The following is a 22,665-nucleotide window of genomic DNA, read 5'->3' on the forward strand; positions in this document are numbered from 1 at the left end:
ACATGCCGCGGAGCGGCTGGGCCCGTGAGCCATGGCCGCTGAGCCTGCGCGTCCGGAGCCTGTGCTCCACAACGGGAGAGGCCACAACAGTGAGAGGCCCGTGTACCGCAAAAAAAAAAAAAAAAAAAAAAAAAAGAAAATTATATAGCTGGTATAGGAAAGTGTGCATCTATATATAAATATCTAACTATATACGTAATACAATTCATCTGTATACTCAGCTTTCATTCACACATTAAGCATCTACTTTGTTCCAGGACCTTTCCTTACATCATCTTTTTTTTAATTCAACTACAGTCGATTTACAATGTTTCCGGTGTACAGAAGAGTGATTCAGATACACATAAACATTTTTTCAAGTTCTTTTCCATTACGGGTTGTTACAAGATACTGAATATAGTTCCCTGTGCTAGATAGTAGGATCTGGTCGTTTATCTGTTTTATAGATAGCAGTGTATATCTGTTCATCCCAAACTCCTAATTTATCCCTCCACCTGCCCCTTTCCCCTTTGGTAACCATACGTTTGTTTTCTATGTCTGTGGGTCTATTTCTGTGTTGTAAATAAGTTCCTTTGTATCAATTTTTTAGATTCCACATAAAAGTGATATCATACAGTATTTGTCCTTCTCTGTCTGACTCACTTTATTTAGTATGATAATCTGTAAGTTCATCCATGTTGCTGCAAATGGCATTACTTCATTCTTTTTTATGGCTGAGTAGTATTCCATTGTGTATATAAACATACCACATTATACCGTCTTAACATAAACGATCTGCCAAGAGTAGAATTTCCTTACATGATTGAGTCTCCACTTCTTGCCTACACTGCCACTGCCCTAGTTCAAGACTGCGTCAGTCTCACCTGAACTACCAGGACAACCTTCCTCTAGCCTGTTCTCTCTATAGTACAGTCTCAGACGGGCCCCCAGAGGGACCTTTCTAGTTGTCAGAACAGGATGACATCTACACTCCAAAGTCGTACATGGAGGGCCCTTCACAGTCAGGATGAATGGCTCTCTCCAGCCTTTCCTAATGCCCCTGACACTCCGTGTGTCCCATGGTTCTGTGGTTTTGCCCACACTGTCTCCCCCATTTTGCTGGCTTATCCTTCAAGCCTCATTTCAAAATTTGCCTCCTCTAAGGCACTTTCTCTCCCCTGTTCCCAGGGACTCCTGTTCTCAGCTCTGCAACAGCCTGAATCACAGCGTATTTAATTGTCCACTAACCTGTCTGTCCCTGACCTGCACCCTAGCCTGATCTCTCAAGGGCAGTGCTGCATCTTCTTCACTTTTTTATCTTCAGCGAGCAGCAGGGCCTGGCCCAATGTCACCATGCCATAAACGCTGTTGAACAGCTTCTCTTTCAGCCCCCAGATAACTTTCTAGAAGGTTGATTCGCTGGCTCAAGAAAAATTTAGCTTTCCTGAAATACTCAAAAGCCATGATGCCAATTGGCATATAAAGAAAAATACACACTTCTTAAAGTTCACATCAGTGCTTTAATTTTTTTTCCCTCTTAAGCAGAGGATTTGTCTCCACAATTATTTGTCTCCACATGGACATCTGATGCAATTTGCCTAATTTTATTTTTCAAGTTATGAAGCTCAGTCGCTGGGACCTTGTTTGCCAGATCTAACCCCACACACTTGATCTACCATGGTGGCTTTTCAAACAGTCCCTGAAAACGGCTCCTTCTGTGGAGTTCAGGGTTCTCTGTGTCACCAGAAACTGACCAATGACCTGAGAGAGGAGTAGAAATCACAAAGAGCACTCCAGAACATTGTCACTTCCTAACACTGAGGCTTCAAGCAAGTTACTCAATCTCTCTCTGTGCCTCAGTGTCCCCATCTGGAAAATGGGGATAGTGTGGAAATAATAACCGCCTCACAGTGTTTGGTGAGGCAATGAATGTAGAGCACTTAGCACAGCAAACAGCACCCATCTTGCTCTCTTCCTCCATCCCCAGATAAACACTGCAGGAGAAAGCAGGTTCCCACAAGCAGGAGACACAGGACAGGCAGCCAACCCAGTGCAGATCCAGTTCACATGCAGGAACTCTCTCTGGCCTCAAGCCGCCTTTGCAGACTGGGATTCCTGGTGAGGAACTCAAGCTCTTAGGACGATGAGGTTGAGACACCACAGACACTAGGTACTATTAATACTAGTTTCTCTGTGCTTGTTCAGCCAGGTTGAGGTGTTACAAAACACTATGTTTCTCCTCATCTTTGCAATGGCTGCCAGCAATAAATCCCATCTGCCTCTCTTGTGCAATGCTGCCCGGAAGGATCCCTTTTCCCCAGACATCATCACCTGACACCCCCTGTTAACACCACCCAAGAGTCTCCATACAGAGGGGAAACACTGGGTCCACCTAAATAAATTGCAGGCTGCATCTCAACATAATGACTTAGTTAAAACCAAGTTGCTTCTATTAAGCTTGCTTCAGGGGGACAGTAGTAGCAAAATTGGAAACAATCCGGGGTCAGGGCTCAGAGAGGATTTAAAGATCATCTGGAGACGGATAATGACTTGCTTAAGGTCATACAGCAAATTAATGGCTGCGCTGGGAGTATAGACCAGGGTTCTTAAAGTCAACTCCAATTTTTTTGCCCAGTGACGCTGAAAAGATGATGGCTTATTGAATAGACTTCATGATTTGGGGTAGGGAGGGGTTTTAAGAGAAGAAGGGCCACTCAAGTATGGATTAATTTTTGCATCAAAGGTTTGTTGAGTGCCCACCATGGGTCAGGAACTAAGGTAACAGCAAAGCATGTGATAGATGGGTTGCAAGACTCCAGTCCTATGAAGAGCCAGGAGAAGAATATTCGAAGGAGAGAAAAAGAGCAAGAAGCAGGAAAGAGCTTGCCCTTTTCCAGAAACAGTCAAATGTGTATGGGGGAGTGGAGCTTAGAGAGCAAAGCAGAGAGTGCAGGAGATGAGAGGAGAGAGAAAGGCTGGGGCCAGATTCCACCAGCTCTTACAAGCTAAGGTAAGAAATTCAAATGTTATTCTAGGTAGAGTAGGAAATCTGCAGAGTTCCAAACAGAGAAGAGACACATTTTATCTTAATTTCTTGGAAGATGGTCTGGCTGCTCTGAATGATGATGACAGGTGAGCAAGCATGGAAGCAGGGAACACACCCAGGAACCACGGACGGGGTCAGATGAGAGATGATGGTGTCCGGGGCTCTGGTAACGACTGCAGTGACAACAGAAAGAAATACATGCACTTGTGGTCAGTTTAGGAGTACAACTGAGAGGATTTGTCAATGGATTCAATTTAACTGGAAGGAAGAATCAGATAATTTACCTAGCTTTGTCGCTTATGAAACTGGCTGGCCATGTTGGAATTTAGAGAAATTCTAAAGACCTAGAAGGATTCTGAGGTGATGAGTAACAAACTCTGGTTTAGTCCAGGTAATCTGAAGTCTGAGCAAGTTGGTAGACCTCTGTAGGCCTTGGTTTTCTTATATGTAAAAAAAAAAATGGATAATAATACCTACATTGTCCGGTGATCAAAGGGATTTAATGAGTACAGTACCTGGCACATCTCGGCCCTTGATAAATATTAGTTTCACTCTTCCAAAAAATAACAAATCTCATTTGGGATCAGATACAGTCCTCTGAAGACTTTTTTTTTTTTTTTTAATTTGGTCCACTTTAAAGCACAAAGCTTTTTAATATTCTAAATAAACATTTCCTAATACAAATTAGTTAGGTACATCACTATTTTATCATTAGGAAAAAAACATAAAGCATTTTAGAAGATCTACTTTCATTTCTTTGGAGTTGTTTCTGACTCTCAAAGTTAATCTGTTTGGTTTTATTGTGATTTAGTCTAGGTAAAGTCTTAAAATTCTTAAATTTGTTGCTTCATAAGTAGGTCAACTTGATTAAGCGAACTAAGGAGCAACTGTGCATTTCTCAACCACCCGTTATGATAAGTTTCAATTCTGGGTCCTCCAAACAAATATTTGCAGAGCTGCTCAGTTAACAGACAGGAAAATAATGCTCCATTTGTGGATTCCTGGGGAGAAGTCACTTAGGAGGCAGAATGGAGCTCAAGAGGGTAGGTATTACAACTTGCATCCACTTAGCCCACTGGGAAATTAGGCATCTTTTCCACACCAAACTCTGGAAGGGCACGGAGCAGCTCTGGGGCTTCAGCTAAGACTCTAAGACAATGGGGAAGGGTCCTGCTTCTTATCCTGTTACAAATGCTTTCAATGTTGAGACACAGAGATTGACTATTTAAAGCAGAATAATCACTTTTACACTATCACCTAAGATTTTCCCCCAACACTTATAAATATGTATGTGAAACATGCATAAACTTCTCTACAAAGTCTCTGCCCTGTGATTTTGTTGCCTTGTTTGCTGGAAGAGCCAAATTTATATAAAAAGAGAGGATAATTATTGTGATTTCTGGCCTAACACCTTCATTGGAGAATCACAATTACACCTTAGGGAGAAAAATTAATTTTCCCTCAAGATAAGTAATTTGGAGGCTATCATAAGGGTTTGTTTCAGCTTTCCTTGGGTATCAATTTCTTATTCAACTTTCCTAAATAAAGGTGGAGAATATGCATACAATTTCTTGGGAAGTATGTAGTACAATACAGGGGTGTACCCAGAAAATTTTCATCTATGTATTTGCTATTCTACCGAGCATTCCTATGAAAAAGAGGAATACTCAACTGCTGATAACCAGAGAACTTGCTATTCTAAGAGAAGGTGGCAACAGAATATGTTTCTAAGGCTAAATAGCTCCTCTCACAGTGGCTGTCATTTAAATTCCTGCCTAGCAAAGGGATTTTTATGGAAGGTTAATGCCTCCTATAACATTTATCCTGGATGGTGGAGCTTTTCACATAATTTTCTGGGTTTTATTCCTGCAGTGTTATAGAACCTTATCTTCCCTCTAATAGCTTTCCAGTAAAGAGTCAGTGCATATAAAGGCAGTCGTTATTTCTTAGTTCAAGCCCTGATTTAATGAAATTCCAAATCTCTAGTAAAAGGAAGTTTGGGGTTAAACCATGAAGAAAGGAGGGTAGGCTGAAGGCAAGCTGGTATGGCCCTGCCTGGGACTGGGCTGTCGAAGGTTGCTCAAGACACACAGCTCTGGCCAGTGGAGGTCACCTGAGGCTGCAAAAAAAGACCATAAGTCAGGCCAGTGGACTAAGTCAAGGGCGGCAATCACTCTTTTTTAGAAGGGTCTTCAGATGGAGGAAGTGTTTTCAAACACTGCCCATTTGCATTTGAACTTCTTTGCCTTTCCATCATTTTCCTAATTCCCCTTCACAATTTTGACATTTACTAGAGACCCTGACACTTTAGTAAAACATTTCCTTCCCAGTTACCTATCCACCTTCCTTCCTTCCTTCCAACATTGATAATGACCGTGGCAGACTGTGTTTTCCAAAAATGGCCACAGCAATATTGGTGGGTCCACTCGCCCTGCTGGAACCTTGCCACTTCCCACCAAGAGGCAGAGTCTGTTTCACCTCCCCTTGATACAGGACTTTGTGACTACCTTGCTGAATAAAATGCATGAAATGCATGGTGCATGACTTCCTGGGGCGAGGCAATGAGAAGCAGTGTGGCTCTTGGCTGGTTCCAGCCTTTAGAACCCAGCCGCCACGCTGTGAGGAAGCCAGAACCGATCCACACAGCGAGACGGTGTGGACAGGCCACGTGGAGAGGTTTGAGGCATCCAGTTGACAGCCGACCTCAACCGGCAGGTCTGCGCATAAGCAAGTCTTTGGCTCTTTCCAGGCTTTAGCCTTCAAGTCTTCCAGCTGAGGCTGCACATGTCATGGAGCAGAGACAAGCCAACTCCACTCTGCCCTGTCCAAATTCCTGACCCATGGAATTGTGAGCATATTAAGGGGTTGTTTTATGCCATTTTGAGGTAATTCGTTTCACAGCGATAGTGACTGGAACGCTGATGCACTATAACTATATCTCTTGTAAGCAATCACAAATATTTGCTGCAAAGACCTCTTGCTCTCTGGCAAAGTCTCCAGGTACACGCCAGCTGGTCCCCCGAGCCAATAATTAGCCACCAAGTACTCAAGGGCGGCCGTGAGACAATGGAAAGGGTAAGGCCATTGGAGACCCTAGACGCGGGTTCTTTCTTATAACCTCTCTGAGTGTCACTATTTCACCTATAAAACAAGGATAATAATGTCTACCTCAGGAAACAAGGCATGTGAAGATCTTACACACAGTAGGACCTCAATAAATCTATTGCCACTAATTGAGAATTCTTCCCAGGAAGTCTCTACATTTGAGCTGGGCTATTGCCTAAGGCTCAGATGCTGCTGGCCATTGCCAGGCTACATCCATTCCCTATCATATCCTTGTGCACTTGGGTTACAGATTCCCACACATTCTTTGTATCCATAAATCCACACAGGAGAAGAGGAACCTCATGGAAGGATGAAAATAAAACTCTGAATCTCTTGTCCCCTTCTTATTGATGTCCAAGGATTAAATACATTTTTCTCTGATAGTTTAGGGTGGCAGCAAAGTGGGAAAATAAGAGAGACTCCTGAAAGGGAATTCATTGCAAGGAAAACAGAGTCCAAATTGGTAAACCAGACACAACACTAGGTTAAAAAGAATAATTCTAGGCACTTGTAGTATACTGAATCCCCACAGACCCACCCAAGCTGGAGCCAGAAGTAGGTTTTAGGAAAAACAGTTGCACGTGGGTATCAAGACCTAGGCTCCAGAAGAGTTGTACCGCTTGGAGCCCAGGTAGCTTTGTTCTGGAACCGTGCTGTTCCACGTAGTAGCCACTAGCCACATGTGGTTACTGAGCACTTAAAAGGTGGTCTAGTCCAACTTCAGATGTGCTGTAAGCATAAAATATACACCAGGTTTTAAGACTTCATATGATAAAAAAAATCATGTAAATTATTTCATTAATAATTTTATATGTTTTATAGGTTCAAATAATAGATATATTGGATTAAATAACACATATAATGGAAATTAATTTTGGACTTCCCTGGTGGCACAGTGGTTAACAATCTGCCTGCCAAGGCAGGGGACACGGGTTCGAGCCCTGGTCCAGGAAGACCCCACGTGCGCGGAGCAACGAAGCCCGTGCACCACAACTACTAAGCCCATGTGCCACAACTACTGAAGCCTGCGCGCCTAGAGCCCGTGCTCCACAAGAGAAGCCACTGCAATGAGAAGCCCGCACACTGCAACAAAGAGTAGCCCCTGCTCGCCGCAACTAGAGAAAGCCCACGGGCAGCAGCGAAGACCCAACGCAGCCAAAAATAAATAAATAAATAATAAATTTATTTTTTTTTTTAAAAATTAATTTCATCTATTTCTTTATATATATTTTAATATGGCTGCTAGAAAATGTAAAATTATACATGTGGCTCACAATATATTTCTCTTGGACAGCGCCACACTAAAATGTCTCTAAGGAAAAGAGCATCAGAAAACCAGGTTGGCTCAGTCCTAAAGGATACATGCACCCCAGTGTTCACTGCAACACTGTTTACAATAGCCAAGACATGGAAGCAACCTAAATGTCCATCAACAGATGAATGGATAAAGAAGATGTGGTACATATATACAATGGAATATTGCTCAGCCATCTAAAAGAATGAAATAATGCCATTTGCAGCTACATGGATGGACCTAGAGATTGTCATACTGAATGAAGTTAAGTCAGACAGAGAAAGACAAATATCATATATCCCCTATATGCAAAATCTAAAAAAAAAAAAAAATGATACAAATAAACTTACAAAACAGAAACAGCCTCACACTCTTACAGAACAAACTTATGGTTAACAGCAGGGAGGGGTGGGGGAGAGGGACAGTTAGGGAGTTTGGGATTGTACACACCAATATATTTAAAATGGATAACCAACAAGGACCTACTGTATAGCACAGGGAACTCTGCTCAGTATTATGTAACAACCTAAATGGGAAAAGAATTTTAAAAAGAATAGATACATGTATATGTATAACTGAATCACTTTGCTGTACACCTGAAACTAATACAACATTGTTAATCACCTATACTCTGATATAAAATAAAAAGTTTAAAAATAAAAAGAGCACCAGAAAATCAGGTTGGCTTGAGCAAATCTGTAGATATATACTTGCAATGGATAACAAGCAAGTCCTGGGATTCTTGGGGCCCTGGAGGAGCTTTATCAGATACTCCTGTGGAGAAGTGCCAAGGCTGGGGCCCAGCTCTTGTCAACAGCTGCCCTCCTCCACCAGCCATGTGCTAGAGGCATCTGGGCCACAGACAGGGCAGCCAGGAGAGCCACGGCTGAGGAACTGTACCTTGAGGAATGCATCCTGGTCTCTGCTCCCCCTTTCCAGGCAGGGGATAGAAGGTGAGCATCAAGGGGAACCATTGATTCATGAACCTGGGAATTCTCAAGAATATTGAGAAAAAGGAAACCTCTATAAAGGCAAGAATTCTAGCTAATAGACTGAGCCGGGTTCCAAACCACGGTAACTTGGGTATAAAGTCACAGAGCTTTATTTATAGTCCTAGATTATCAAAGCCTCCTCATTCTGGTTGCATTTGTTTCCCTTCTACTTATGTATTCATCTCACATAACAGTAATAATAAGAGTTTCTACTGAATGGTTCCGCTAGACATTTTGTGTATTTGTTGAATCATCACCAAATCCCTAGAACGTAGGCATTATTATCCACTTCTTACAGATAATAAAATGGAGGAGGCTTAGAGATGTTAAATCCTGCTCAAATTCTAGTAAATGGCAGAATGTGAATTCACACTCAGACCCATCTCATTCCAAATCTCATAGTCTTCAGTTTTTAGAACCAAAGAATTCTAACCAACAAAAGAAACGTATTACAATTTCTTTGCATTGATTAAATATGTATTTAAACTTGTGTCTATATTCCTTTGCAAAGGTTATGATGCTAAAAGAGATGATGCCATAGGTAGAAAGCTGAATAGGTTTCCACTTTAAATACTGAAGTCTTTGACCCTCAGTTTCCTCTTCTATAATAATGATATCTACATTCCAGGACAACATGAGAGTGATGGCTTCATTTGTTTCTGAGCCTGCTGTGTCTTGTTTCCTCACTAGATTCTATGACCCTTGGACACAAGGCCTTATCAAGCTAAAACAGACTTCCAGTTATGCAAAAGTCATGTAGCAGACACAGTTTTGTCTCACATAGTTTAGTCTTTATTATGAAGGCAGCAGAGATCACTTTTAAACTGGGCATGAGATAATCAGATTTGCATTTTAGAAGGATCCCTGTGGGGTACTCTCACACACACTGGTGGGAGTGTAAATTGATACAATCCTTTTGGAAAGCAATTTGACAAAGTGTACTAAGAGCTCTAAAATGTTTGACACAGTAATATCACTTTTGTGACTACTCGGAGGAAGTAATCCTAAAACTAGAAAAAGCTTTATGCACAAAGCATCTATTGTAGCATTATTCATAATAGCAGAAAAATGGCAATGACCCCGCTCCCCAACAACAGAGGAATGGTCATGCAAGGTGCAGCACATCCACTGGGTGACACATTACTCAGCCATCTAAATTATATTCATGACAAGCTACCAATAACAGCAGAAATGATGATTTACCAATGTTAATATTAGCAACACATGTGTGGTAGATTCTAAAAATGGCCACAAATTCTTCTCCTGCCTATATCCATCCATACCCTTACTAAAAATGGCCACAAGTTCCTCTCCTGCTTATATCCACGCCCTTACAAAACGATGCTGCAGTTCCTTTGTCAAGAGGTAGAATCTATTTCTCCACCCCTTGAGTGTGAATTGACCCTGTGGCTTGCTTTGGCCAATAGAAATATTAGTAAGCTGCAACGAGAAGCTTGATAAAGCACTTATGCATTGGCACTTGCCTCTTGCTGCAGTTGGAAGCCTTCCATCACTATGTGAAGAAGCCCAGGGATAACCAGCTGGATGATGAGACAGACAGGGACCCAATCCCTCTTGTGGCCTCATGCGTCAGCCAGCCAATCCCAGAAGCAGAGCCATCTAGCTAAGTGGCAGCAAAACACAGATGCATGACTGAAGCCAGCCAAGACTAGCGAAAGAACTGCATAGCTGATCCCAGCCCAAATCACTCCTCCAGAGAATTATGAATGAAATCAATGTTACTGTTTTAAACTACTAAATTTTGAGGGCATTTGTTACATATCAGAAGTTCACTGATACAATGCTGATAATTTTTGAAACTAGGTGTTAGGTACACAGGATCAGTGGGTAGGTTCATTATAATACTGTCTTTGCTTTGTGAATATTTCATACTTTCCATAATAAAAGAAGTTTTAATACATATATTCATTTGGGCTAAAGGACAAATAAATGTTAAGTAAAGGATTTAATTTAAATATATTGATACATGTATACAGCTTGGTCACAACTATACAAAAGAAATTTTCCATAGAAAAATATCAATACTAGAAAAAAATATAACTTTGGTTGCCTCTAGGTGCTGATACCATGGATTTTTTTCAACTTGCATGTATTTTCCAAAGTATCTATAATAAGCCCAATTTACTTTATTCTGAAAATAAATATTTACAATTTTATTCATTTTATTTCACTTTCACCCCCCAATAATTTTTTTTTCCATAGAATATGTGGAAAGCTGATTGGAGGGGTAAGAAACTAAAGGCAGAGAAAATTAAAATAGTCTAGGTGGAAATCAATAAGGGTTCAAAATTGAGGTAGCAACAATATAGAAGGAAAGAGGGGATAGATGGTGGGGCAAGAAGGAAGGGGGGTAGATAATGAAAGGGATATTGAACGTCCATAATGTTGGACATTGCCTTGCACTGGAAGGACATTTAACCTGGAACAAGGGATGGGCTTCAGAGGCACCCACAAACCCAACCTAAAAATACACCCAAATTTGGGTTTAAGTGTGTAAATGCATCTCTCAAGTAGAAAATCCACAGATTTCATCAGATTCTCAAATGGTGATTCTGATCCCAAAAGCTGAAGATCCATTAAGGCTTATTTCCCTGTAGACAGGGAAGAATTTAGTTTTGTTTTTCAACCCTATTCAAATTTGACCAGCCATAAGACAACCTGAACAGGACATTGAAATGATCAGAACACCATCTGGGACTCCGGTCCCCAGAGCATGACCTGAGTGCAAGATGGCTCAGGTGATGTCAACAATTTTGAGCCACAACTCATCATATGTACTTTCCTAGTGTCCTTTAGGAGCTGTTTCTGCTGGGTTCCAGTCAGGAGAAAGGCAAATCCTTGTGGACAGCCCTTCCGGGTATAAGAGCCATGGGTCTAACAGGGAACTCTGACTTGCAAGAGGCACATACAAAACCAGTTTTTCCAAATCTTAGGCTCAGGCAGAGCCCAGCACAGCCTGGTCCCTGCCCCACCTCCATCTTCCACTCTTTTCCTTTTTCTTGCTCTGCTCCACTTTGGCCTACTCTAAATTCCCAGAAATCTGTGCTTCTTCCCACCACAGGAACTTTGCACATGCCGTTCCCTGGAGTCTACTCCATTCTCCTTCAACTAGTGAACTCATCCTTCAGATCTTAACCTTAATCACTACTTCCCAGGCTGAGGAAATCCTCCTGATATATGCTCTCGGAGCACTAAGCACAACTGAAATGTTATATTTCTTTTTGTGATTATTGAATTAGCATCTACCTACCCACCATAATAATTATAACAAAAGCCAACATCATTTGAATGTTCACTACGTGCCAGGCACTATAGGACTCTCTTGACATGTGTTCATTTATTCTACTAGTACAACAATCCTATGAGGAAAATGAGGTACAGAAGAGAAACAACTGGACTAAGGTTCTCTAGCAAGTAAGAGGTGGTATTGGGATATGATCCCAGGCAGCCTGCAGCTGGAACGGCTCCATGTCTGTTTTCACCGACTGTATCCCACGTCCAGCACAAGGTCTAGAAATTAATAGGAACTCCAGTAGCATTGACTAAATTGACTTGTCTTGCCCAGCCTGAAGCTGCTTTCACACATGAAATCCAGTCTTGGGGACAACCTTACAAATCACCTTCACTAACCTGAACAGAAGAAGAATGGGAGACCCAAAGAGGGAATGTGGTTTTCTTAAGGTCACACAGAACCAGGACCAGAAGCCAGATCTCCCTACACAGCCCAGTGCTCTTCCCACTTCACTAAATGAACACTTAAAATTAAAAATATTAAGTATATAATACTTAACAAATATTTTTAAACCAATAAAGAGGCATTACACTCCCTTCCCCTCTCCTAACTTTGCTTCGGAATCAGATGGAAAGAAAGATGGGTGGGTAAGGAAAGAAAACTATTTCTTCAGAAATGTGTGCTGGAGAAAAGCAGAAGGATTATAGAAAATTGCTATTCATGTAAATTGCTCCTTAAAAAATGATTTTCTTTCTTTTTTTTCAATTTACTAGTGTTAAGCATTTTTTAACTCAAAATAACCTTGATTTAGCAAGTCTGTGTCTTAAACTTACAATTATTTCAACGTGGTCGTCTGTCATCAATTTCGTTTGTTAGTGCAATGGCAACCGAGCTTGTGCTGATATTGATTTATGCAGAGTTGCACCGTAATGGGGGTTCTGGAGGCCTGCAGTGACGCAGCCTGGCCATCAGCAAGACCCTCACCATGGCTGGGGAGGCACTTTGAATGTCTCTTTAGTTTGAATAGGGGAGGTCCGGGGACTGGGGAAAAGGATAGTGGGCTTTGAACTGTTTCTAGAGCCTCACCTCTGTTCTTACAAAGACTTGAGTTGTAAGTCAAGTACAGTTGTTTTTAATTCCTCAAATAATTGGGTTGCCACCTGAATGATATCCAGCTGCTGAGCCAGCCATCCAACTACAGTATCCTCAACTCACTTTTACATTAAGGAGAAGATCTCCAACTAAGATGGAAATCAAAAGATTCCCATGTTCTAGATTTAGAGCTGTGTTTCTTTAGAATGTTTTAGTAAATCTTTCCACAATGGCTTCAGAATGTTTTTCTTTCCCTCTGGGTACATAGTTTCATTTTAGCTTAGGGGAGAAGACTTAAAAAATTTTTTTTCCTATCTGGCTCTGAATATCAGCCTCCAATTTGGCCAACTTCTGACCATAGTGAAACTTAAAAAATCATTTCAAATATCTTATCAGGTTTCAGCCCGGACAAACAATAAATATTCCTGCCAGTACTGAATAATTCCATAGACACCTAAGAGCATGCAAAAGATCTTACCCTCCCAAGATCCAGAGCCAGTCTCAAAGATAACCAAAAGAAAGAGACACTTCGCCTAAGAGCTGGCTAGAGTCTGTAGGAACCCAGCTGCAAATAGGGTGCAACCCACATTTCTGTCCAGCCTTATTTTGGGGGCCCCCAACCTGATGGTTGCCAACCACGTTCTTAGGACACAACATGCGACAAACAAGAGGCTGTATCCATCCCTGGGAGAGAAACTCTGGATCAATACCCAGTGCTCTTTTCCTGCCAATCAGAATTTAGAAAGACAGGAACAACATGAAATTTTACCTTCCTCTCTTGACCAGGCACCACAGATAGAGATCTAGGAGAGCCGACTTTAGTAAGAATTCTCACCCTTTGCTGTTTTCCCGGGATGCTGTCTAGAGGCTCCAGAGTGAGTGGGGTATCCCAGCGGGTCGTATCCTGGTCACCAGAAACCATCAAGAAGGAAAAATAATTTTCGCTCTGCAGTTTCTAGTGAGTGCCTGGCTGAGACCCCTTTTTCTCTAGGGCACCTCCTAAATGGATAAGCTTATCTAGGTTAAAAGTTCTCCACTGAGGCCACCGTAATTCAAGATGATCTTTGGTAAGGTTAACCTACTTGTTCAACCTTGAAATAAACTTTTATTCACCTGAGGCCTCACGCTGGCCCCAGTCCAGCATAAGTCAGACCCCGGACTCGGGCCACGGACTCGGACCAATTTCTACATAGGACCCAGTCCAACACCGGCCAGGTTCCAGACCCTGTCTGGAAAAAGAAATGCTCAAATGAAGTCTGAAATCTGTGGACCTGGGATCCAGGACCGGAGAGGGACTCACCCACCACCTCCTGAAGACGCAGGAAGGCAGCCACCTGGAGGGGCTATGATAGTACCCGCACCTGGTTGCTTGTTGCTCCTGGGGGCTCTCGGGGGCCTCCTTCGGTTCCTCTTCTGACACCAGCATTGTTAAAAGATAAACTGCATCATACTAAACATTTTAAGAGTTTATTTCAGTAAAAATTGATCCCAATCAGGCAGCACCAAACCCCACCAATGGGAGCTGGGGAGAGACTTTCATAGAGAAGACACAGAAGCAAAGTAAGGAAATTATTGATTGGCTGGAGCTTAGGGCCTGGCTGGCCTTTGTGATTGGTTGTCCTCAGTGTTTTGATTTCGTGGCTTTGAGGCGTTTACAGGCTTAGATTTTGGTTTGCTGATGTAGGCGCCCGTGGTATCCGAACTGCCTCAGTCTCATGTTCTCCTTGCTTAATTAATTTAACACTGTTAAGAAGACACTGATCTCTACTTTACTAAAGCCCGAAGAGGGATTTGCCCAAGGGCACACAGCAAGCCGGAGATTGCCTGATTCAGAGTCAGAACTCACTCCATGAGAAATTCAACTCCAGAGTGTCAACAACATGATCACCTTTCAGAAGCCGGGAGGCTAATGCAGAGGGTCACGGGGACCTGCCAGTGAGCTGCGGGGAGTCCAGGTCAGAGGCTGAGTTAGACCCAAGAGCAGCTGCCTCCCCCAGGACCCGGGAGGACCACTGCGAACACCCTGCACGAAGGCTCCAAGTCCTTCACTCTGACATTGCCTTTCCCACCAGCAATGACATCGAAGCTCAACCCTGGCTTATTTTAATACTCTGGATTTTTTAAATGCCTTCTCCCTGAAAAGAGCTATGGAAAAAGTTCACCTTGTGCTCTTTGGAAAGCCTCCCTCTGCACCCAGAATAGATGCCTTCGTGGATCCCTGCCGCCAACAGAGCCCACTGTCTCCTAATAAGAAGAAGGCAACAATGATAAGGTCTCTTCAGAATGTTCCAAAGGGAAATGACACATGTTTTGAGAAGAGCATTGGTAAGCAGGAATGGGTCCAGAGGAACTCGCCAAACTGAGACAAAGAGCAATGTTTGGCATGGAATAGAAAAAAAGGAAAACTGGGAGGCAGGTTGAGGGACAGGAAGGCTGCCTCAAATGTTGGAAGGGCTAGTGTGTGCAAGATTGGCAAAGTGTATTCCAAGTGTCCCCAAGGGACAGAAAATAACAATTGGGGCTGCTGAGGATGGGACAGCCTGGGCCGAGGGGTGCAGGGGTTAAGAACACACACTCTTAATTCCTTTCTCTGCAACACACAAAGCCTCAGTTCCCCCATCGGAAAAGAGGTGGCGCAATTAGTTCTCATAAGGGTGTTGTGAGCATTAAATGAGATCATGACTCTTCAGGGTGTATCACAAGCCTGACACATAGTAAGTCCTACCTATAATGTCATTGCTGTTGATGCCAAAAGCTTGGCCTCTCTGCGCCAGTGCAGAATCAAATCTCAGAGACAGAGTTTTAGGTGAAGTAGAAAAGAACAGTTTTTTTTTTGCTTTGCCAGGCAAAGGGGGACACAGTGGGCTCCTGCCCTTGAAAACTATGTGCCTCAATCCGGGAGGATCCAATGAAGAGTGTTATAGTAATAGTTCAAGGATGGAGTTGTTGATAAGATTCGGGTGTGTGCAGGGCTTGCACTCCCTTGGTCTGGTCTCAGGTGGTTGGTCTTCTAATCTTGATGAGCTTCTCTGGTCCCTTTAATCTTGCCTCAGGTGGCTTCTTGGCTGTTCCCTCCTTGATTAGCAACTGTTCGAATCTGCCCTTTGGAACTCAGGGAAGGTCATGGAGACTGGAGTCTTGCCTACAAGAAACGGGGGACAAAAAGGCTTCCCTGACCAGAAGCCCCACGGGGTCCTTCTCGGTTTCACTGTCCTTGCTGTTTAGAGGAACTGAGTTCTTTGTCCTCAGAGGTATTCAAGCAGCAACTGATGATCAATGAGCTGCAAAGCTATGTTGGGAAAGAGACTCACGCTTTAGACAAAGGGTAGGATTAGGTGACCTTAAATTTCCTTCCATTCTTGGCTTTCAAATTCTTTGAAACGGGGGTTAATGTGAAGTCCTCTACTGGATTAGCCTTGCGGGCTCCAGCTTTGGGGGTTTTGTGTTTCCACCTTTGTACTTGCAAATCCTTGCTGTGGAGCAGATTCTGGAGAGTCTCCGGAGGGCACAACCCAGGAAGGAAAGCTTCTTTTGCTTGGAGGATGCATTCCTGGAATTCCCAAGATTCCAGTCCCTTTTCCTCCTCACATTGTAAACATTAGGTTCTGGTGGGGAGGACAAAAAGGTCACTCTCCAAACTGCAGTTGCTCCCAGGCTCTGATCTGAATAATTCAACTCATCCTCCGTGAGAGCTCCAGTTGGGCTGATCTCAAGCCCATTTGACAAGGACAGTGCTGATTTAGGCTAGCAGGAGGTCACTGTTTGAACAGGAGAATGACCTCTTCACTTCTTGGTGAGCAAAACCAGGTATGAGAACATAAAGCAAATCCAAGGGACTCACTGCAGCGGAACCAGAGGCAGCCTTCCCTTCTTAGCAAGACCAAGCCCTAGAGGAGGAGGAGGCATTTATTGGGGATTGCTACAAATTCAGCTTTGCTGCCACTGCCTCTATAACCACAGTGTAAAGTAACTCGCACGACACGCTGAAGATAAGCTCTTTAAAGAAAATAGAAAAGCATTAGCTTGGCAATTCACCCAAACCTCATCATGCACCATAGACATTTTTGAAGTTTAACAAAGAAAAGCACATCATTAAAGAACACTCTGCTCTATCACCATTCTGATGTAAATCCCTCCAGATAGTTGGGTGGAAGATTCCATCTAACACGCAGCAAGAAATGAATGTTGCAGGGTGCAAATTTCAGCTATACTGAGCGCATCTATCACTCGTATAATCCAAACTACTGCATGTGCGCTGACTACAGAATTAGTATTGATCCATTCACCGTGTAAACATCAAGTACTTTCTATTATTACTTGAAATAGCATGCTATCACAATTTCTATTTCCTCCTTCTATCTTAAATAGAAGTAATGCACATTAGCCCCTTCCTTCATGTACTTTTTCGCTCAGCTATCTAACTACAGTGTTCAGTGTGGTGCTGAGTTTCCTGCAGACATCTGCAGTATTAGCTTTAAAGCACTTTATTTTCAAGTCATCTCTGAGGGAAGACAATACAACTTTCATTTACCCAGAAACCTGTTACCAGAGCTTCTCTCAGAAACAGGCACATTCTCTCTCTCATCATCATCATCATCATCATGTGGTGCTGAGTTTCCTGCAGACATCTGCAGTATTAGCTTTAAAGCACTTTATTTTCAAGTCATCTCTGAGGGAAGACAATACAACTTTCATTTACCCAGAAACCTGTTACCAGAGCTTCTCTCAGAAACAGGCACATTCTCTCTCTCATCATTATCATCATCATCATCATCATCATCATCATCATCATCATCATCCTTTGTTTGATACTCATCCCCCTGCCGAGACCACCGTGATCAGGATGCACCTCCAGCACCACCACCCCCAAGAGGACAGGACCCCCCCGCCCCAGGTTTCTCCCTGAGGTCGTGCCAAAGCTGAGAACGGTGTTTAATTTCAAGATAACTTGCTATGAAAGCTCAAGACTCGACTTTGTTGCACCGTTCAGATGTCTGAATGCGTGAAGACACATTACTTTGGAGAATCAGTTCTGATGTTTGAGAGTATCTAAAAGCATCGCAAGGGGTGAGCCTTCTCCTCCCTTTCCTGCGTTGCCCAGCATAACAGCAGGAGGAAATTTGGACTGGGTTCCAGACCTGGAGGGTCAATTTTAGCTCAAATAGCTTGGAGGTACCTATGGCATAATTCATGTTCTCTGCTGCCTGTGGCCTTCCCTGGGTACCACACACATCCTGACCAAGTGCACAGTGCTTCTCGTTACCCTTGCATGCTCTGAAAGACACTCACTGTGTGTGACTTAACTAGATTTCCAGTGTCTTCCGAGCCCAGCAGCCGCTCCAGTCAGAACACATACAATCTCATTTCTGTCGATGGGAATCTATACATTGCAACCTTAACCTATAGCAGAGCCAACTTCCACAGACGCCCGTAATACCCCTTGAGCGCAACCCAAGTTACACAGCCCCATTGTTCTCTTTAAGCAACATGTGGAACCTGCACATTCTCACTGAAAAATCAAAAGCCGGGGCTTTGTTTCACAGAGAAAAAATATCCGGAACCAGCTGAGCACTATTTAGCCACCATCCTCATGTCCAAACCCCTTTCAACCAATCGAAAAAATAATAATAATTAACTAATTCATTGCAATTCTTCTTAATAAATGGCAGCTTTGTTGCCAAACTAGACTGATGCAAACTCAAACAGATAAAATTCTGAAATTGGATAGTGTGTGTTCAATAAATATTCAAAGAAGAGAGAGTGAGGGCATTATAAAGGAACCATACACGTAATTCTCTGGCTCCAATAAATTTCCAACTTTATTTCCTTTTTCTTTTTTTTTTTTTTTCGACTTTATTTCTTGACACCAACCATTCAGTCTCTTAAATGCCCAGTTGTGTTCATAGCAAAAACGTTCTATTTGCCTCCCGACCAAGTGCCCCTTCCAGAAGTGGAACCAGCTTTAAGACATGCACATATGTACTGTCTTTCTTATGTATTTGAATAATCATTTGAAGTGAACGGAAGAAAACCTCAAAAGAGTGGATCAGATTGTTCTAACAATAATAGTGCTAATGTTTTGGAAAAATTGAATTAATTAATTAATTAACTGATTAAAATAAAGGCAGTATCATAGCAACCACTCTTGATTGCTTCCTCATTCCTCCCTCCTTCTTAATGATACCCTCCCTGATTTTGACCAGGTAACCACCACTCAAGAGAAGGCGAGGCGACCCTCTCCTCAGCTCAGGTTCAGTCAATTAGTGAACAGGTAGTAATTGATTGAACTTATCTTGACAGTGAGCGGTCCAGGAGCAGGCTTGTGCTTCAGTCCTGACAAACTGACATGAGTCAGGCAGGGGACTTCGGGAGAAGGTTTCCTCACTCTTGAAAAGAGATTTGATGGAGAGTTCGCCAGTAGTAAAAACATTGCTCAATGTTGGATCTGCACATGACCCCTGAACCCCAGCAGCCGTATTGGGCAAATGCAACAGTCTTGACCCTTGTTAAGCTGCTGACTTAACCAACCCCGAAGTAGCCCTACCTTGGACTTCCTATTTTAAAAGAGATAGGAATTCCCGGCACTACAGTCCAAAGCATCCTAACTTCTGCAGGTAACTATCAGTCCTGATAAACTGATTGAGAAATGACCCTCCACTCACTTCCTGTCTTGCTATACCCTTGCCCCAGATGAACTTCTGGGTTGAAATGGGAACATTCATCTATTCGAGCAGACACGGACTGATGTTATCTAAAAATGAGAGACAAATGAAGCTTACCACTCAGTACCTTCACCAAGAAAGAATAATTCCACCATGGCCTATGAACCAAAATCTGCCCTGTACGCGCCCATGAGCATGCAGCCAGCGAGCTACTGCAGAACTTCAAGACGGCCTCATAGAAAGAGGGGAGGGAGCGATTAGAATATAAAAAGGATGCGCTCTGTGAAGCCCCTGGAGTTTCACGGCTTTTAGGAAATAAAAACCTCCCTGTACAGGAGCCGCTTCCAAGGTTGCTTAAACACAGAAACCACTGCTTTCATTAGAGGGAACCTCATGCAGAAGCACTTCAGGTTGAAGAGGGACAGGAGCCGCTACTCCGCCCACGCAGTCCACACCCACGGACAGCTCCTGAGTCATTTCCACCCAATCCCTAGGGTGCCCTGGAGTAGTTTTAGAAATGACCATCTAAACAAGGCTGAGGGGCCAGGCCATGTTTTGGGCAATAGAGCTTTTTAAGTAACACGAGTAACACGAAGTCCTAAAAGTTTAAACGAACAAACAAAAGTGCTTTTGTTGGCAGGAAAACATGCAGATCAGTGATGAAGTACCCCAGCAATACAGGAGAAACAGCAACGCAAGGCCAGTGAAAGATTCTTCCTCACCTCTAGGTCAGGATTCAACTGTGGCCCCCCAGAGTGGGATCTCCTGAGAATCCTGGCTGAAAAGGGGAAAAACTACCTAAATATAGGTTGATACTGCTGCAGGAAAACATCAGAGAAATGTGGTCTACACAGGAATTGCAGTGTTCTCCTCCATCAGAAAGGTGGGGTTATACCATAACCAATATTAAAAGACTAAAGACGGCCTGGTTGAAAATATTTGCAATTTAGAAATCAGTTTAAAGAGACAACTCAACATAAACAGTGAGGAAAGGATATGGACAGACAATTCATAGAAAAAATACAGGTGACCAACGAATATATGAAAAGATTGTCGGCTTTACTCCTAATTAGGGAAGTGCAAAATAAAACAATGAAACACCACTCTCAGCACTGGATGTTTGCAAAAATGCTAAAGACATAATATCCGGGGTTGCAAATAAAGTAGAGAAATGGGCCCTCTCACACATTTCACGGAGTGTGAATTGGAACACAGTTTTGGAGGACAACTTGGCAATGTCTATCAACTTAAAATGCAATTCTATTTTAGGAGTCTGCCCTACAGATATATTTGCACATGGCTGCAAAGATATAGCTACAGAGATATTCACTACAACATTGTTTGTAATTGCAAACACACAGGAACCAATGTAAATGTCTATCAATAAGGACCAGATTAAATATATTCTGGTATAGGCATAAAATAGAATAGTGAGCAAACATTAAAAAACAATGAGGTAAGCTGGGACAAAGTGAGAGAGTAGCACTGACATATATACACTACCAAATGTAAAATAGATAGCTAGTGGGAAGCAGCTGCATAGCACAGGGAGATCAGCTCTGCGCTTTGTGACCACCTAGAGGGGTGGGATACGGAGGGTGGGAGGGAGGGAGACGCAAGAGGGAAGAGATATGGGAACATATGTATATGTATAGCTGATTCACTTTGTTATAAAGCAGAAACTAACACAGCATTGTAAAGAAATTATACTCCAATAAAGATGTTAAAAAAAGAAAATGAGGTAGATATAGGTGCTGTTACCGGAGCATCTGCAATGTAAAAAATGAATAAAGAAAAGCACAGCTTCCAAAAAAATTTTTAATAAAAGATAATATGTATATATCCTCTTTTTAATATACCTAGTACAATGCCAGAAATAGAGTAAATACTCAATAAATATTGGAAGAATAAGTGACTTGTAAATATTTGCTAGAAGAGTGAACTACTGATGAATACACGAATGTGTATGTAAACGTGAAAAATTTATGCGAAAATATGCAAGGTTAACTCAGTGTAATGGGAGGGAGAATCACCTTTCATTTAATATCTTTCTATAGATTGTTTTTAAATGATTATAGGTATACATGCTATTTTCACAGTAACAGAAAAAGTTAAGGATCCACCTCTGTTTTTTGAAAAAGATGTTAATAGCTTAAACAATCTTGAAAGATAAAGGAAAGACAAAGAGAGAATATTTGCAACATACTTAACAAAGTTAACTCCACAAAACATAAAGGCATTACTAATTAATAAGAGAGAGATAAACAGCCAGAAAAAGTAATAATAAATAGCCAAATGATATGTGGCCAACAGTGGTAATTATCTACCTGTTGTCTATTACAAACAGAACTGTATTAGGGAGAGGGGCCAGCACTGTGTTTATCACCCAAAAGAAAAGTGGAAATGACAAAAAAGCATGTGAAAAGATATTCAAGCTCACCTAATCAGGGAAAAACAAATCGAAACAAAATAAAGCACTTGATTTTTGCTCATAACATAGGCCAAAAAGAAGAAAAAGATTTCTATGATCCAGTGTTGACAAGGGCTTGGAAGAAGGCATTCTCTGATAAAGTCAGCGGGAGTGTAAATTGGTACAATAGTCTGGGCAGCGATTTGACATACCTATCAAATTTTAAAATACATCACCTTGGACCTAGAAATTCCACTTCTAAAAATGTGTCCCACAGAATCCCTTCCACAATTACGTAGAGATGAATGTACAAGAATGTTCACTAGAGCCTTGCTTATTAGCAACAATCTGGAAACAATTTTATTTATCTATCAGTGGAGATGTGAACAAGAACATGAGTCAAGACCTCTGCCCTGATAGAGCCTGCATTCAGTTAGGGGCAGAGGAGACACGATAAACAAGGAAACAAACAAGCACGATGCCTTCCAATAACGTGAGTACTATAAAGGAAATAAAACAAGGTGCTGGGATAGAGTGTGTTTGGGGGTGTAGAGAGGGTCAGAGCAGACGGGAAACTATTGTACATGGAACCATAGGAGATGCCTCCCTGGAGGGTGACCCTAAGTTAAGATCAGAATGATGACAAAGAACTAGCCCAGCAAATGCAAGCCCTGAGACACACAACAGGAGGGAGATGAAGGATAATGAATGAGGAGGTGAAAGGGCCACAATGAGATTGGAGAGGAGGACCACAGCCCGATATCATTTAGTCCTTGAACCTCGGCCTCAGATGGAGAGTCTGGGAAGCCACTGGGGTATAAGCAAGGAGTGA

At 42.4% G+C, this 22,665-nt stretch overlaps 1 long non-coding RNA gene across 3 annotated transcripts in view; it reads right to left on the reverse strand.

The window, feature by feature from the left end:
* Positions 1-17,354, reverse strand: part of LOC112065527 (uncharacterized) — a 544,628-nt gene extending 527,274 nt beyond the window's left edge. For all 3 annotated transcript variants that reach the window (XR_003681165.2, XR_008618183.1, XR_002892077.3), the window contains exon 1: positions 14,123-17,354. This is a non-coding gene — a long non-coding RNA (uncharacterized lncRNA). The remainder of the gene's footprint in view (positions 1-14,122) is intronic.
* Positions 17,355-22,665: the final 5,311 nt, after the last annotated feature.

This window comes from Physeter macrocephalus, chromosome 9 (assembly GCF_002837175.3).
Source record: "Physeter macrocephalus isolate SW-GA chromosome 9, ASM283717v5, whole genome shotgun sequence".
NCBI lineage: Eukaryota > Metazoa > Chordata > Mammalia > Artiodactyla > Physeteridae > Physeter > Physeter macrocephalus.